Consider the following 17,661-nt stretch of genomic DNA (forward strand, 5'->3'; position numbering starts at 1 on the left):
GCCTGCAATGCAGGAGAGCTGGGTTCGATCCCTGGGTCAGGAAGATGCCCTGGAGAAAGGAATGGCTACCCACTCCAGTATTCCTGCCTGGAGAATTCCATGGACAGAGGAGCCTGGAGGGCTATAGTCCATGGGGTCACAAAGAGTCGGACACGACTGAGTGACTAACATACAATGTCCACCATTTCACAGAAAACTAACCTAGGGAAAGATTATTTGGGGAGTCACAATTCAACTGCATATGACATGTCTTCTATTTCATTGGAAGAGTTTACAGTGCATGGAAAAACAAAACAGTGCATGGAACTTAAAGACGGGGTAATATCATTAGTGATCAGTGCCAGCTGAACCCTCAAGACTTTCTCGAAATATTCTAGAGACCACTGCGGTTCTTATATTACCCTAACAAGAGTGAAAAGTTTCCCTTAAAAATGATCGGCATTTTTATTTCCTGGTAGCTGGGTGTGTGATGACACAGAGCATATTAACTGACTCAGTAAATGAACAGGATAGTTCTTTTAACTGCATTTTGAGGAGTGAAATCATACCTGCTAAGTATATGGATCGTTCATGATAACACATAGACAGTTTCATTTCTGTAAACAATTCTTTGATCATTGAGACTTGTAAACAACAGATTTGGGGGCTATGTGAACCAAAATCTCTTTATGAGGGAGACTTTCCCTTGCCTTTGAGGTCATCACCTACAATTAAGAGAAGGTAAGATTAAGTTCATTTAAAAGTTGGTTTATGGTAACAATTACATCGGGCTTTTCAGGTAGCATTAGTGGTAAAGAACCCACCTGCCAATGTGGGAGATATAAGAGATTCAGTTTCGATCCCTAGGTGGAGAAGATCCCTTGGAGTAAGAAATGATGACCCACTCCAGTATTCTTGCTGGAAAATCTCAAGGACAGTCCATAGGTTGCAGGCTACAGTCCATAACGTTGCAAAGAGTGGGACACGACTGAAGCAACTGAGTACATGAAGTAGTGAAGAGAGCAAGTTTGTGCTTTCTGGGTGCCTTACAACTTCCATAAAACTTATTTTCAAATGCCTGTTATGTGAATAAAGTCAAATTCATTAAGATGCCATCTAATGATGCATAAATCATAAACAGAAAGTGTACAGAAAAATATCCCTTTCTGTGTCCTCTATTCCCCCATCTTAGAGGCCAAGCTTTGCCCTTGAATGAGCACAAATGCCTCCTATCTAAATGACTCACTGTCAGCTGCTGGCTCTAAGTCTATTAGATTATCATCATGTCATCTTTGTTTTTGGCAGTGTTAGAAAGCACCTCTAGCAGCTTTATTTGAACACTGTTTTCATACCTAAAAGTTTGAATCTGTAAAACAAACACAGAAACATTTATAGACATCTTTATATCACTTCAAATTGTTGTGATTAGTGTACACACTTTGAATATTATTACTTAAACAACCTCCAGCTGATGTTTAAAAAGTAACACTTTAGAACAAGGCATTTTCCAAATGTTCTATTAAGGATGCTGTTTATTTATATCAGTGTATAGAAAAGTACAGCTGTACAAAACATAAATCAATGTCAAAAGTAAAAGGCATTAAAATTCATAAGGTTCATTTTCCGACATCCAGAGCAAACTGTAGCTGAGAGTTTGTCACAGACTTAACATCAGCAATAAAATTATATAACTGCTGATGTCACATTCTTTGAGGTACACTCAAAGGCATCTAAAATTTTATAGCTTAGTTTGGCTTATTTTTAAAATGAACATATATTACTCTTAATTTTGTTTCTTATGATACCTAGAAGACCTGAATATAAAAACAGCATCAGAGGGGAAATAACTTATCTGTCCACAGAGTTTTAACCAACATGAAAAAATATGTACATATGCACTCACTTTGCTATTGATCAGGAAACCGGAGGAATTAGTGGTTGGTTTAACGCCTATTAAGGGAAACAGTGTTTTCTACAGTAGAATGAAGAAGGATTATTGCAAAATAAGAAAGATCTTAAAACAAGTCATGCAGATACTAATACTCATTCACAGTTAGGTAATTTTCTGCTTTGACTTTCATAATTTTAAAGCTCTGGTGCCATTTTCCCAGAGTGATTTATGAGATATTTATTCCTACTTCAATATTCACCTGGTTTGGGGAGGATATACATTTGTCATATTAGTATCTGGAAACCTTATTTTCCATCATATTCTAATTTCCTTGAAGACAAGGACCACATGGTTACATCTGCATATTCCCAAGAATCTGGGATAAACTTACCACTATTTTTCCCTAGATGGTGAAATGGTGATGCTGAGATCTATTACTGTGAGGGTAGAGGCTGAGGTGAATCAGACCATTTTTCTGTCCCCAAAAGGAGTAACAGTCACCATTGCTTATTCAGTCCTTACTATGAGGCTGACACTGTTCTAAGCAGGTTACTCATTGAAATTCATTTAACTCCTTCTGGAGTTCAGGAGAACTCAGAGTGGTTCTATGAATTAGGGACTGTTAAGATTCCCATCTTACAGGACAGGAAACTTCAACACAGGAAGGTTATGAAATTTTGCTGGTGCCGTAAAACTGGGGTGTGGTATAGCTACAGTTCAAGCAGACAGTGTGGTTCACAAGTGTGTTCTTTTAAGCATCACTTCATACCACCTCTCTCAGAGGTTCATAACTTCACAATAATGCTGCAGGAGAGTAGTATTTCAACCCCTAACATCCTTCCCTAAGAAAAATATAACCTACAGTCTATAATCTATTAAAAGGTCTCGGCACTGTAAATAGCATCAGAATCATTTTGCCTTTGGAGGATGCCTATATACTCGCTTCCACTTCTCCTGGGACTTTCAGTAGTTTATGAGTCATTTTATGCAAACACGTACATGCACGCACTCTTGGAAAACTATATTTATGTGGTAAAAAATTAGATTATATGTGGGCAATCACCATGCTATACAGGGAACCTGAATTCAAATGCCTTTCTTAAGAACACAGAGAGAAAGTAGAATTTGGGAAGAGAGGGAGGAAGGAGATTTACCCACATCCCTTACATAATTCGCCAAGGCTGATTTTGGTTGTTTTTCACTTACTATGTACCACTCACAACATTCATGCCTGCATTTATTAATGTAGTCAAAATGCCCCATTTTGCATTCTCCTTTGCTCACATCTGTAAGGAAACGCAAGGGGGAGAGCCTGCACAAAGCGCAGTGCCCAGGTCCCCAGGCGTGTCCTCCGGCTACAGATTGCGGGAGAGATGGATGTGAAGGTAACTCAGCTGCGCCAGGACCGGCTGCACGGCCAGTTCCTGATTCCAGCATCAGAGACGCGGCGTGTGGAATGCAGTCTGGTCTGACTGCGAACAGCACTGTGAATACAAATGTGTTCAAAATGGCTGACTCTGTACGAGAGGAAATAAGAACCTTTTCAGCTTTTCATTTAAGTCACAGGATCAGGAGGTCTTGTCATCCCAAATAGAGGAGAGAATTGAGGTGGTTTTCCAGCTGAGAGAGGCAAAGTAGGGAGCTGGAGGAAGGTGACTTGAGCAGCAAGGACTTTGCCTTTTAATGTTCTTTTTAAAAGAATAGAGCTCAGACTGAACTAATCCCCCACATGAATATATATGCCTTAGGAAATAATTTTTATTAATAGCTGAATATTTTTACTTTCATCCACATGCACCCAAATATTGGGTTTACAATATTTAGTTGCATGCATATATCACTGTGTCAAAGAAAAGGGGGAAATCTAGCCTTAATAAAAAATGATTTATTAACTTCTCCACATCCTATAAATTTAATATGCTATGGGTTCTTGCTCTCAGTGCAGATTTCTTTTAGAAGTATAGTTCTGAATATGAGCTCATAATATTTCTGAATAATGTATTGGTACATACTAACAAAATAAAACATCTCTGATGCACATAATGCACAGACACACGACTGAGGGGACGGCATGTCAGTTAACTGTGCTATTTATTTTGCATCCTTTTTACTTTCAACCAGTTCATCGCTTTCCTCAAGAGAAATAGCCGAAGCTGGTTTATATTGCTCCATAACGTTAAGCAGCGATGTATTCATTTTCTGAACATAAAATAACACAACAACGATTTTTTTGTCATTCTCCTCCTAAATCATACTCCCTGTTCTTAGTAGCTTTATTTATTTATTTCTGGTTAGGATGCAAACAAATTTTAGTTTTTTTGGTTCATAATCATGAAGATAACAACAAAGCGTGATCCCTATATAAATATAATTTTCTTCTCCATAATTGCACATAAAATTCATCCTACTTGGAAGCCTCAGAGAGTAAAAGAATCACTATAAATGCTGGCCTCAGGAAATCTATGCTACCCTACAAGATTTAAGGTAAAAATATTCAGAGACCATGTTACTCAAACAAGACCCTACCATTTTTTGTTGTTAGTTTCTTTCCTTTTCTTTTTTGCAGAATATTACCTAAAGGTAGCTCTAAGCACTAGGGATTGAGGTTTCTATTTAGTCTACAAGAGAACTAACAGGTTTTTTTCTACCTGTAGGTATCAACTTGGGATTTCAGTTAGCTAAGCAGCTTTGGACCTAGAATAAAACATTTAAGGGACCAGGGAAAATTCAGGCAGCAAAAACCCTGCAGATTACAGCCTTTACTACTTATTTACTTACTTATTTGTTTACAAAATATACTTTATTTTTTTAGCTTGATTTACAAAAAATTGAAAAGCTAGTACAGAGAATTCCCATATGCCCCTACCCATGCCCCTATTTTACATGAATGTAATAAAAACTATGTATTTTTATATTCCTCTTTTCCTATATGTGCCTTCTTGTGCCTATTCCTACTATGCCCCAGTAATTATTGTAGACAGAGAAATAGATTTTGTTGCTGTTTAGTCACTCAGTCATGTCTGACTCTTTTATGACTCTGTGGACTGTAACCCCTCCAGGCTCCTCTGGCCATGGAATTCTCCAGGCAACATTACTGGAGTGGGTTGCCATTTCCTTCTTCAAGGGATCTCCCCAACCCAGGGATCGAATCCAATTCTCCTGCTTGGCAGGTGAATTCTTTATCACTGAGCCACCTGAGAAGCAGAGAAATAGATACTTAATATTATAAACTGGGGCATGGAACTCTATAGTATTGCCCAAGTAATACCACCTCAACTTGGTTTAAGAGGTCAAGAAAACTGGGACTGACATAACCCAAGGCTGACCAACGTCTTGTGAACTTCGACCCTCTGGGGAGAACTACCAGTCAGGTAAAGGTGGTATCTCTGCCATAAAACCAACACTAAATCTAGAACTTCTTTTAGGGATCCAGGATAGCAGGGCATGGCGGGAAGAGTTGCTTAATGTTGTCAAATGTTTAAACCTTTGATCTTTGAAGTGAAATGTTGGGCTAAATAATCTCAAATTTCTTCTCAAGTCATAGTAATGTACAAGGCAGAGGTTTAAAAAATAAATGTGCTTTACAGTATATTAAAGAAAAGAACTCTTATCAACCTGGACCCCTCGTCTTGTGCATTATTAGGACAAATTCTGAAAGCACAGTTTGTTTTTCAGCCATGTTTATTCCAAGATGATAACAAATGGAGACCTTTGAAATATCTTTGAAGGTTTTTCAAAAAGTGTCATGGCTGATATGCAGAAGACATAAATTTAAACTTTTTTTGTTACCCTTTCTTCCACCTTAGTAAAGATAGTAGCTCTGAGTAACATTAGCCTGAAGGCATTCTGTTTCTCCCTCCCTATTTCTCTATCTTCTTTTCCTATTAGGCTAGTAAACAAATTCTGAAACTTTGTTTCTTGTCTCCTAGGACTCTGACTATGCAACAGGGAGCACTAGGAAAAGACTTAACAGACTAACTTAAAGTTACCCTGAGGATGTTTGTCCACTTTTCTTTTATTTTGTCCTTAGATTGGCTTTAGGAATCTGTAGTATACGCTTAAACAATATAGTTAGGGGCAGCAGAGGTACCACGTGTATGATTTGTTCTTGTACCTATTTCCCAATTCCATCTGTTTTTTAATATATTCTCTTGATAAAATTTTATCCCTTCTTTCCAGTCAGGCTTTTTGCCTGATTTGATAGAGAGTCCCTCCGGCTCATGTTGAAATTGAAATGTATGATATCTTATTGTTTGCCTATATACCCAGATGTCCAGGCACTGAGTTTACTTTTATAAATGAAATATTGAAAACAAACATAAAGCTAAGGAGATGCAGTTGCAAGGGACGGGAGCAACATTACTATATTAAGAATGGTCAACATAAGACTGCAAGCTTCTGTATCTCAGGCGGCAGATCTGTGGGCTTCCCTGAGCACATCATCTCTAGTAACATTTTTCTCTTTGCATGAACATTTCACATGCTCTAGGCACAGAACCATTACTGTCATAAAGTAGCAGAGCAGTGTTGAATAGTTGAAACAATGTAGACTGGGGCTAGCTCTGGATTCAATTCAGGCTCTGCCATTTATAGGACTTCCAAGATGGCTCAGTGGTAAGGCATCCTCCTGCCAATGCAGGAGATGCAAGAGACGCAGGTTTGATCCTGGGGTCGGGAAGATCCCCTGGAGAAGGAAATGGCAACCCACTCCAGTATTCTTGTCTGGAAAATCCCATGGACAGAGGAGCATGGGGGGCTGCAGTCCATGGGGTTACAAAAGAGTCGGACACAACTTAGTAACTAAACAGCAAGAACAATTGCCACTTATAAGCTTCTTGACTTTAAGTCATGTAAACTATGAACCTCACTTTTCTTGCCTGAATTTTAATGCTTCCATCATGGAAAGCTTGTAAAGACGAAACCAAACAACCCACTGTAGAGACTAAAGAAGTAGGCGATATCGCAGGCCCTCAGGCTACAGTAGTGAACAAGGAAGATGCTGTTCCCACCCTCGTGGGTTTTGCAGTCCTGTGAGGAGGCAGAGCCTATATATAAGCAATTAGAATAGACTTGACAGGTGGGGACGTATAGGACGGACAAGTAAACCAGACCTGAATCATTTTGAAGATTTGCTGAGTAAAGACAGTGACATCTAAGCTGTTCATTAAAAGCTGGGTACGGAATACCTAGGTATGTATAAAGAACCTAGCGCTTGCCTGGTGCTTTATAGGAGTTGAGTGAATTGCATTTCTGTTCCCCATGCTGCCTTCTTCTGAGTCCCCTGAACCCCTCCAAACAGATCCTGCATAATGAGTTGCGTACATTGATTTAAAAAATATTTACCAAGCACCTGGCAAATGCCAGACAATGTTAGTGACTAGAGGCAGGTCCATGAAAAAGGGACGATGCCCTTCAGCAGTTTACTGTCTGATGGAGCCGGTTCAATACAATACAAACCCAAGAGATCATCACATGCATTCTGGAATGGGTAAATAAGATTCGTCTATTGGGCTCTTTAGAAAGAACCTGAAGAGACCCAAAATTTAGAAAGCCACTTCCAGAATCTTTAGAACTGGAACATTTGACTTAATATGCCAACAGCTGAAGTTTTGATTCTGTGCCTTTAGATTATTTCTTTTCATCAGAGCAAGCACACACAAAAAAATCAGAAGACTTAAAAACGGCAGTGCCCTGGACTTCCTTGCTGTCTTAGAAAACATGAGTAAAATTCAGCTATTGCTTAGAACCAGACCCATGGCAGGGAGAGAGATTGCAAAATAACAAAACCTGGGGGTGGGGGTGGGGTGATTTTTTTCTTTTTGTAAATTATAAAGTCTGTCCTTTGCTTTATACAAAAACAGTCATAAAGTGAAGGAGCCTGCTCTGTCTTTTGGAGGACTACCGATTCTGATTTCCTAAGCATATTAATTTGCGGCAATTCACTGCAGAAGCTAATTCTTATTTTTTGGAATTAATTGAGCTGAAAGCTGGACTCCTGACAGCCCATCCCTTCCATGGCCAGCACAGAAGCCGAGGACAGACGGCCATTTCAACTTTACTATCCTGACATCCTGCATAATCAATGCACGTCAGTCACAAAGACCGGCTGCCTGTGCTCAGGCCCATTCGCAAGTTGGCTGAGCGCCCACTCAACAAATTGGGATGCCAGCTCCACTAGGGCACACAAGTGTCAACAAAAGATCACTTCAAACCAGAAGCCTGCTCCATTTTGCAAGACCCATCATTTTGTTAGGAAAAAAAAAAAAAAGGAAAAGGTTTAAGGTGGTTAATCCCATATTGCTGACAAGTGGCTATTTACATCCCATCATACCTTTGGCCTCAGGGGACATTTTATTTAATGACTTAATGCAATCTTCTCTAGCCTTTAAATTTGACTTTCAATCACTGCATTTCAAATGAGGCAAAGAGGAGACAGTATGTCAATCTGAGAGTCACTGGAAATGTCCGTTTTCTTCATTCCCATTACATGCATCAGAGATGGAAAGAGTAAGCAAAGCTTTATCACGTGCATAATGTCTCTAGACACCAATTAGAATGGTGAATAGCGCACCTAACAAAATGCAAATACATGCTTTAATATTCAATTAATTCAGCAAATATTGGTTAAGCGCCAGGCGCCCAGTAGGGATTGGTTTCACTGCCTGGAGCCTCTTCTCTTTCAGTGGAGCCTGCACAGTTGCTGTCATATTACTCAGTCTCACTACAGCAGAGTTCTCACCTTATGAATTCCACGCTCAAAATGCTCTTAAGGTTTGCCGCCGTCCACTGAATACTTTCAGACATTTACATGAAATTGATGACCTTTAGCCTTGTCTGGCTAAAACAAATGTTTTTATTCTCATGAATTCTTATAGAAGCATATAAAGGCAAAATTCATAGAACCAAAATGGACTCCATCTATGTCTCGGATCTCATTGCATCTATAAATTTCTCTGTTTCCTTCTTCTGTTTCCACCTTCTCTCAATGTTGAAATTCTCCTCATCTAGGTAAGAACCGAGTGCCTCCTCAGATTCAACTAACTCTCTTTTTTCAAGTTCTGTGGGACAGCACAGTCCAGATGCTATTACAAAAATTACCTCATTTGATTCCCCATTCAAACTCAAAAAGAAGATATTATTATCCCCAATTTTCATACGTGAAAGTAAATTGAGAGTAGCTAAGCACTGGCAAGGCATCCACTTGGACATCAGCAATCCAAAACCTGAACGCAGGCTCTCCACACTCCCTGACCTTCCACTCTTATCTTTCCTATTTCCTCTAGGGACTCTCCCTGTCTTCCCCCCTCCTCACCCATAACATGGCCTTCCTCTGTACGTCTAGCACTTAATCCATGCTTGAGATTTTAACTTTATAGTGCACATTATTTATAAAGCAAAAGTGTTAGTCTCAGTCGTGTCTGACTCTTTGCGAGCCCACCAGGTTCCTCTGTCCATGGGATGCTCCAGGCAAGAATACTGGAGTGGGTTGCCATTTCCTTCTCCAGCTCAGTAATTTGAATGGAAACTGTGGATGATGATAATGTAGGGAAAGAGAAGGGGAGGGCAGCGAGGGGATGTTACCTTTTCTGCTCCCCATAAATGTGTCAGAACTGTATGGACTACCTCCGAGGTGTCACCTTGGATCATTACAACAAACCTCCAACACAAGTGTTCTCACCTCCAAAAAACAGAGAAGGAAACTGGGGCTCAAACACTTGTGTGACTTTCACAAGACTGCAACCAGATAGTTCTTAGGTAAGAATTCAAATCTACTCATTTAACAAAAAATTTGAGTGCCTATTATGTGCCAGACTCTCTTCTAGTTTTCTGAATTCACATTGAACAAAATAAAAATCCCAGCCCATAAGGAGCTTGGATTCTAGAGAATGGACAGGTGCTAAACACTAAGGGTAACTAAAAAGGGAATATACAGTATTTTAGAAGATGAGATGGGGAATGAAAATTGAGCAGAGTAGGGGAAATTAGAACTAGCAGCGATGGAGATTGGGTCTGCAATTCTGAACAGCATAATCAGTGTAGCTTCACTGAGAACACGAAATTTGAGAAAATATATGAAGTACTAGGTGGATAAAGTGAAAGGCATTCCAGGCAGAAGGAACTACAAAGTTCCAAGGAGGGAACAATTGTATCTGAAGGCAAGATGGATAAAAATGACATCACCTAACAATTTTTTGATTTGTGATAACAAAATATGTTTCTTCCTCATCTGGAAAAAAGAAAAAAAACAACTAAAATCAAAACAAGCAAACAAAAAGCCCTTCCTGAAATGATAGGCAGCATTTGAGAGCTATGTGTGAGGGACCATTATAAATAATTCACATGTATTTACAAGTATTGTTTACAAGAAACAATGAGGTAGATCCTATTACTATTCTCACCTTTGGGATGAGGAAAATGGAAAATGTGATAAGGAGTGGCTAAGTATGTGGCCGGTAGTCAGGCAGATTTTAAGAGCTGGCGTTCCGTATGAACTTGGGCAGCCTGGTGTCAGAGCTCTGCTCCGAACTACAGTGGAGTTCATTAGTTTTTGCTGCTGTACGTAATGTATTGTTCTCTTCTCTTGTTGATAGGCGTTTTGAATGTTTCCAGCTTTGTTATTTTTATAAATAAGCCCATTACGGCATTTTTGCATCTCTGTATGGCATTATATGTGAGACTTTCTCTACGCAATGTACTTCAGAGTAGAATCATATACAAAGATACTGTGTAAGGCCTTTTCTCGTGCAAGACAAGGAGACAACCACATCTTCAATTCATCCTCCCTCTTTCCCGGAACTATTTACTATGGCTTACATTTTACTATCGTTTGTTTACTTGTGAATTCTTTAGTGAATATTTTATATTTTTAAGTTATTTGTGATCATTGCCTTTTGTGTTTTATCATGTTACAAAAGTATTTAATTTTATTTTGAAGAGAATTTATTGCTCACTGCCTTTTTTTAACCATAATGTATAATTAAAATAGAATGAAAGTTTGAAAAAACTGAATGAAATAAATAAAAGTGGCTCATACATAGTTTAAAATATTATAGCTTATTTATACAATTAGGTATTTTATACCACTAGAATAATATTTTCAAACATTTTACAAAATAAAAAATAGCTCTGGTAGAGCATGAAATAAATTCAGAATATTATGGTCCATAATCTTAGTATATAAATTATGTATATATTATTTATAACAATTATAATTATAATATATATTAGACATTATATAATTATACATTTATATATTATAATTTATGTAATGATTAATATTTAAAAGCATAGTTACTTATACATATATTTCATGTATATAAATTTTTATAACTAGTTTTAGATTTGAATTTTATGTTTATCTGTATCTTCATATAAATATTTCTCTACTTACCTTACTTATCTCTCTGTATACACATAAATTTCAAGGAGTTGTAGGTTAATTGTAGAAAGAGCCTCAGTGTTCCACTTTTTCCTTTGCAATGTGTCTTTGGAGCATCTACCACCAAGAATTAAAGGTTATTTCCTTACCCTTAGATATCCAGTAGAATTCAACTGAGTTGACATGGTGCCAGCTACCAGCTTAGGCCTCAAGGGTACTTAAACATTTCTCCCTTCCCTCTCAGAATGCTACTTCCGCCTGGAGGAAAAATTAACCTGGGTTAGCCTCCTAAAAGATGGGAGACTGTGTGGAACAGGGACAAGTTATTCATGCTGAGGCCATCCTAGACCAGCCAGACACTGGGAAGCTCCCAGGTGCCCCCAGCTTCCCCATCAGCTAATGATAGATTCAAAAAGGAGCCCAGCTGAAATCAGCCGTCCCCAGTCCACATCAGAAGTGCTACCCAGCTGACTTGTAAAAGCAGGAGTATTAATAAATGACTCCTTTTTAAATTTATCACGTTTTGAGGGTTTTGTTGTTGTTATTCTTCGGTTGCTAAGTTGTGTCCAACTCCTTGCAACCCTATGGACTACAAGGCTCTTCTGTTTTCCACTATCTGCCAGAGTTCACTCAAATTCATGTCCTTTGCATCAGTAATGCTACGTAACATCTCACCCTCTGCTCCACCCCCCACTTTTCCTTTGCTCAATCTTTCCCAGCATCAGGGTCTCTTCCAATGAGTTGCCTCTTTGCATCAGGTGGCCAAAGTATTGGCACTTCAGCTCGAGCATCAGTCCTTCCAATGAATATACAGGGTTGATTTCCTTTAGGATTGACTGGTTGGATCTTCTTGCTCTCCAAGGGACTCTCAAGAGTCTTCTCCAACACCACAATTAGAAAGCATCAATTCTACAGCGAGATTTTTAGCAAGAGGTAATAATACAGGAATTCCTTTGAATGTAGGAATTAGAGTGATTTTTGTGTCATATATGTTCTTTTTCATTTCTTTACTTTTTATCAGTGAGCATTTATTATATTTTTGAGAAAAGTTTAACATAATTCTGCAAAGATATGTCTTGGATAAATTATCTCTGTTCCTTCTGGATCTCAAACAATGATACAAAAGTATCAGCTAGAGCCAGCAGGAAGCTCAAAATCAGCATATGAATAAACAGGATCTATCTGAGAATGCAGAATGGAGAACGGTGACATTTGGCTATGACTCCAGATCCAAGTGTTGACAGTGATATTCTATGTTATTTTGTCACTCTGACTAGGAACTTTTGCAAAAAAACTGTGTAAACTCATATTATTACAGACCTGGGAATGCCCTTGAGTCCAGAGGAGGTCAGAAACATCACTTTACATCACCTTTCCAACATTATAGAGTCCTTTCCAGATGTTCAGCCACCCTCTTTGATTCTCTTCTTGTTGTGGACTGAATGTTTGTGCCCCCCTCCCAAAATTATATATTGAAACCCTAATCCCCAATAAGATCATATTAGAAGGTTAGGCCTTTGTAAGGTGATTAGGTTATGAGGGTGGAGCTCCTGTGGATAGGATTAGTGCTCTTATTAGACAAGACATTGAAGAGATGATTGCTCTCTCCACCATGTGAGAACACAATGAGAAAATGGTCATCTGCAATCCAGAAGAGGGTTCTTTTCAGAACCTAACCATGCTGGCACCTTGACATCAGATTTCCTGCCTCCAGAACTGTGAGAAATAAATGTCTGCTGTTTATAAGCCACTGAGACTATTGTGTTCTGTTATATCAACCTGAACAAAGACAATTCTCAGTATCTCAGCTTCAGCCTGCTGCTATACCATATGTTCAACACTCAGTTTCCCTTTTATGCTGGTGGTCCTTAAATTCAAGCCAGGAAATCTAATAGCCTTATTTCTTTGCATTATTTAATAATAAATGGAGTTTGCAGGGGAGAAGCTTCATCTTGCTAGTATTGTTTGCTACTCTTAACATGCTTCTGAAGCAATATTACTGAAGGACCCCCAACACACTTGGAGAGAGGATAAGGTGGGGAAAGGGGAGTAAAAGGGATGAGAAAAAATGATCACCACTTTTGAAGGGATGATGTTTACATGGTCAAGAGAGCAGAGCACTGCATCCTGCTATGCTTGTAAAAGAAAGACCTGTGACTTGGTCTTTCTTGCTTACGAATGAGTGTTACATATTTTTATTTGTTTCTCCTTTTTGTGCCTGCAGGCAACATTATGAAAATGGACAAACCCTCTTCGAGTGAGTCATTGTTTACATTATTGATGTCTAAAAGCTGGTCTCATTTCAGAGTAGAGAGAATCCATATCCACAGGATGCACACACCAATTTTGGTTTTTCAACTTGCTTTTTATGTCTTTTACCATTTCGCACTCTATAATGTAGTTTTGATAGTAGGAGTAGGGTGTAACTACTTTCCAGTATATGAAGGGCTATTCCAAAGTCACTGGGTACACCTCAGATCTTATAAGTAGAAAGAGAGAAGCATAAAACATTTTGGGCAGAAAGAAAATAGATATCTGGAAAGGTTTCTTCTACTATGACAAGGAACCCTTAGCAATGACTTTAGGATACACAAGAAAACTTGAGATTTTTGGTTTGAGCTTGCAACATGGGAGGATCCTAAACTAACCTCCTCCCACAGATACACCAAGTCTACAGCTGCACACAGAACAATTTCCTCTGAAAGAAACCTCTAAGCTAGCTGAGCAACTCCTGCACATAATGTAAATAAGAAAAAACCCACATCGAAATGAGTAGGAGAGGCTGAGACACAATCTTGCTATACATCCAACCCTCTGCATAGCAACCCACGGTAGGGATGGAACTCAAAACCCCTGAGGAGCAAGCGATTTAAACCCTAAATCTGGTACCTCAGCTTTTAAGACTTGCACCTTAGAGATGAGCCCTCAAAGCATCTAGCTTGGAAAGCCAATGTGTTTTTCAATCACAAGACCCAAAAGGCCACAATGAACTGAGAAATGGTTCTTAAAGGACTCGCTGAAACTCACCTGGCTACACTCCAGGGCCCAGCACAGAGGCAGCCAACTGAAAAGCACCATCTTTCTGTGAAAGAGATCTATTTGCTTTTCTTAAAGCCTCAGCCTGAGGGGCAGGCATCTAGTTTAACATACATAAGGAGCTTATTGAAATACTCTCGAAAGACTAAGCCTGGCAGTTTCCATCTTCGAGCTCTCCCTCTGCCTCACTCCATGTCACAGGTATCTCTGGAAATGAGCTTGTGCACATGTCTGGTGCCCTGGTTTTCTTAGCTGTGTCTGGGGACATACCTGACCTCATGATGGCTCCCAATGCACATGTGAACTCTAAATAGACATGAGACAAAAAAAGAGTTGTGCCAAAAAGAAAAGAAAAAAAAAAAGGTACTCTGAAAAATGAAACATCTGGAAATGAATGCATTAGGATAGAAGATGACATGCATCAAGAGCTGGATAGCTACAAAGAAGGAACTCAGCAGTGGTGATGACTTCACCTCTTTCAGGGCTATTTGATAGGAAGAGAGAGTCCAAAGAACTTCTGTATTCTCTAAACCAGTGTAAGACAAGACAGACAATACCAGATCCAATTCCACTGGCAAAATGAAAAGCTGAGTGGCAGGTACTGGTGAGTTCATCATAATATTCCCTCTATGCTTCTGTTTTTGAAGTTTCACAATGTATAAATGAAAAATAAATAAATTCTAGATCTGCTGCTGCTGCTAAGTCACTTCAGTTGTGTCCGACTCTGTGCGACCCCATAGACGGCAGCCCACCAGGCTCCGCCGTCCCTGGGATTCTCCAGGCAAGAACACTGGAGTGGGTTGCCATTTCCTTCTCCAATGCATGAAACTGAAAAATGAAAATGAAGTCGCTCAGTCGTGTCCGACTCTCAGCGACCCCATGGGCTGTAGCCCACCAGGCTCCTCCATCCATGGGATTTTCCAGGCAAGAGTACTGGAGTGGGGTGCCATGAATTCTAGATCAGTGGTAGCTAAAAACAACAAAGAAAAAAACTGTCAATCTCAAAATGTTCTCAATGAGGCCTCAGACTGGCAGGTACATTCCTCAAATCCCCAGTGAAGTTGTCATTTATACTCAAGACAATATACATTGAAAATCTAAAAGCAGACCCCATTTTAAGACCACTTTGAATGGGCCCGCTACTGTGATAGAGCAATGCTGCCTCTTCTTTTCTGTGTAACCGGAGTTTTGATATGTACCCAGTTGTAAACCTGCCATATAGAAACCTTTCTCATCATCTGAACTTGAAATATTCAGTTGCAGTCAGAATGTCAAGAATAACTGAAACTGTGTGTCTCAGCATCTTGACTCACACAAGATGCCCAGAAGTGGCCCCAAAGGGGAAAATGGTAGGAGTTAAAATCATAGAACGAACATTTATTTTCAAGGAAACTGCAGTTTCTTTTATACATTTTAGGATATCTTCTGAAAAATATATTCATATTTTTCCCATAAAGAAATATTCTGAACACTACTGGTTTTCAGATGTACTGTCTATGGAATTAATCTTTCCACCTCTTAGAAACCCATAGGGAACGACCTGCTTCCTCATTTTAATTTGTGGTCTTTCCTGTGGCTATATACATATACACAGAATTTAACATACTCGTGTTCAGTTATACGGAGTGATACAGAAAGAACTGCTACACAACTAGGTATAATTTTGCATCCACTAAGTCAATAGGTGAGACATTTCTGATTGCAGGCAAATTCATTATTATCCCTGACACTGTGTATCATCTAAATGAGACTCTTCCCTTTGCTTTAAACTCATAAAAAAAAAAGAAAGAAAGAAAAAGGAGCTAGCAAGACCAAAGCAAATATTAATTTTCTTTTGTTTCAAGTCTTTTTCAGGTGTGTATTGATTGGAAACCAACTCAGCAATTTAATTAGAAATACAAGCTTTTCTCTTTCCCTTAGGTTCAAATCAAATTTAACTTTTTTTTCCCTGAGATTTTCTTATGCTGAAGCTATAAACATCAGAGAAGGGCTGAGCTCCTAGGTATTCTTTAATTTGTTCTGGAATAATTATGATCTAAAGATCAGAGATAATAACCAGCTACTGTGTGATGCATCAACTTGCCCTGGGGGTAGTTGACTCCGTGATTGATGAGAATGTTCAGGGTACATAAATCTGAAAGCCTATAGACACACAACCATCACCATCCAATTGCCCAGTCATTTACCAGTATTTTTTTTAGGAAATCCACCTGGGAAATGCAGAATGGAACACATGGGACGGTTTCTATTCATCAGTCCCAATAAATTGTCTTTGTTTCGTTGAAAACACAATTCCATTTTACTTAGAACTCAATTAACATAAAAGAAAAATAGTTGGTGAAATAAACCCAAACAGACATTGAACGTCAAAGCAAAACTTTTAAAATTCTGGTTTGGAGGTACTCTCACTAAAGCAGAGCAAATATTGCGTGTTTATGTCCAAAGGTGAAATATGCTACTCATCACGGCCTAGGTGGTCAGAAGTAGTAGAGCAGTGAACATATTTGTCTGATGAGACAAAACCAGAAGAGGAGGGCAAGGGTTCTTGGACTCTTGCTACTGGGAGCCTGTGAAAGCCCTGGAAACGCAGTGATACCACGGGCAACAGCCCTTCACATCCCCCAGTCACCAGGGTGAGATAAGACAAAAGCACACAGACTATCCCGAGTGCTCAGGCCAAGGGATCAGAAAAAGGGGAGCTGGTTCCAAGTACAAATTGTACTCATTTATTTAATCCAGCAAAGCCAATCAGACTGCATTGTGTAGTAACAGTCTGTATTACTTCCAGATGCACATGTGGTCCTTTGCATAGAGTCAAGGTGATGTCACACCACTGAGGATTCCAGTCTGGTGATCTCGTCTTACTTGTAGTGAATAGTAACTGCTTAAGACTGCAAAGTCAGTGAGCACAAAGAAGGCTAGGGCTTTGGCTCATAAAGTCATAACATCAAATATGGATTCTGTTGCCTCATTGTTAAGAGAGCAGATTCTGAGACCACATTTCCTGGCCCTGAATCATAATTCCAACACATCTTAGACTTGAGCAAGTTACCCAAGGTCTCTGGGCTCAGCTTCCTCATCTGTGCATTGGGAATATACTATAAATGTATAGTATTTTTACATTTATAAATGTAGTTCTGCTGTGTGAGTTAAATGAACTATTACATCCATGCGCTTAGAGGAGCCTGGATCACAGTGAGACAACAGACATCAGTTACTGTGATTGGGAGGCTTCCCAGATGGCTCGGTGGTAAAGAATCCACCTGCCAATGCAGGAGGTGTAGGGAACACAGGTTTGATCCCTGGGTGGGGAAGATCCCCTGGAGGAAAAAGTGGCAACCCACTCCAGTATTCTTGCCGGGGAAATCCCATGGAC

At 39.3% G+C, this 17,661-nt stretch overlaps 1 long non-coding RNA gene across 1 annotated transcript; it reads right to left on the reverse strand.

Moving 5' to 3' along the window:
* Positions 1 to 824: 824 nt before the first annotated feature.
* On the reverse strand, positions 825 to 12,835 carry LOC129634212 (uncharacterized). Its single transcript, XR_008705477.1, has 3 exons — positions 12,570 to 12,835; positions 11,262 to 11,507; positions 825 to 1,057 (listed from the first exon to the last, which is right to left on the reverse strand). It is a non-coding gene; the product is annotated as an uncharacterized LOC129634212 (long non-coding RNA).
* Positions 12,836 to 17,661: the final 4,826 nt, after the last annotated feature.

This window comes from Bubalus kerabau, chromosome 19, assembly GCF_029407905.1.
Source record: "Bubalus kerabau isolate K-KA32 ecotype Philippines breed swamp buffalo chromosome 19, PCC_UOA_SB_1v2, whole genome shotgun sequence".
Lineage (NCBI taxonomy): Eukaryota > Metazoa > Chordata > Mammalia > Artiodactyla > Bovidae > Bubalus > Bubalus kerabau.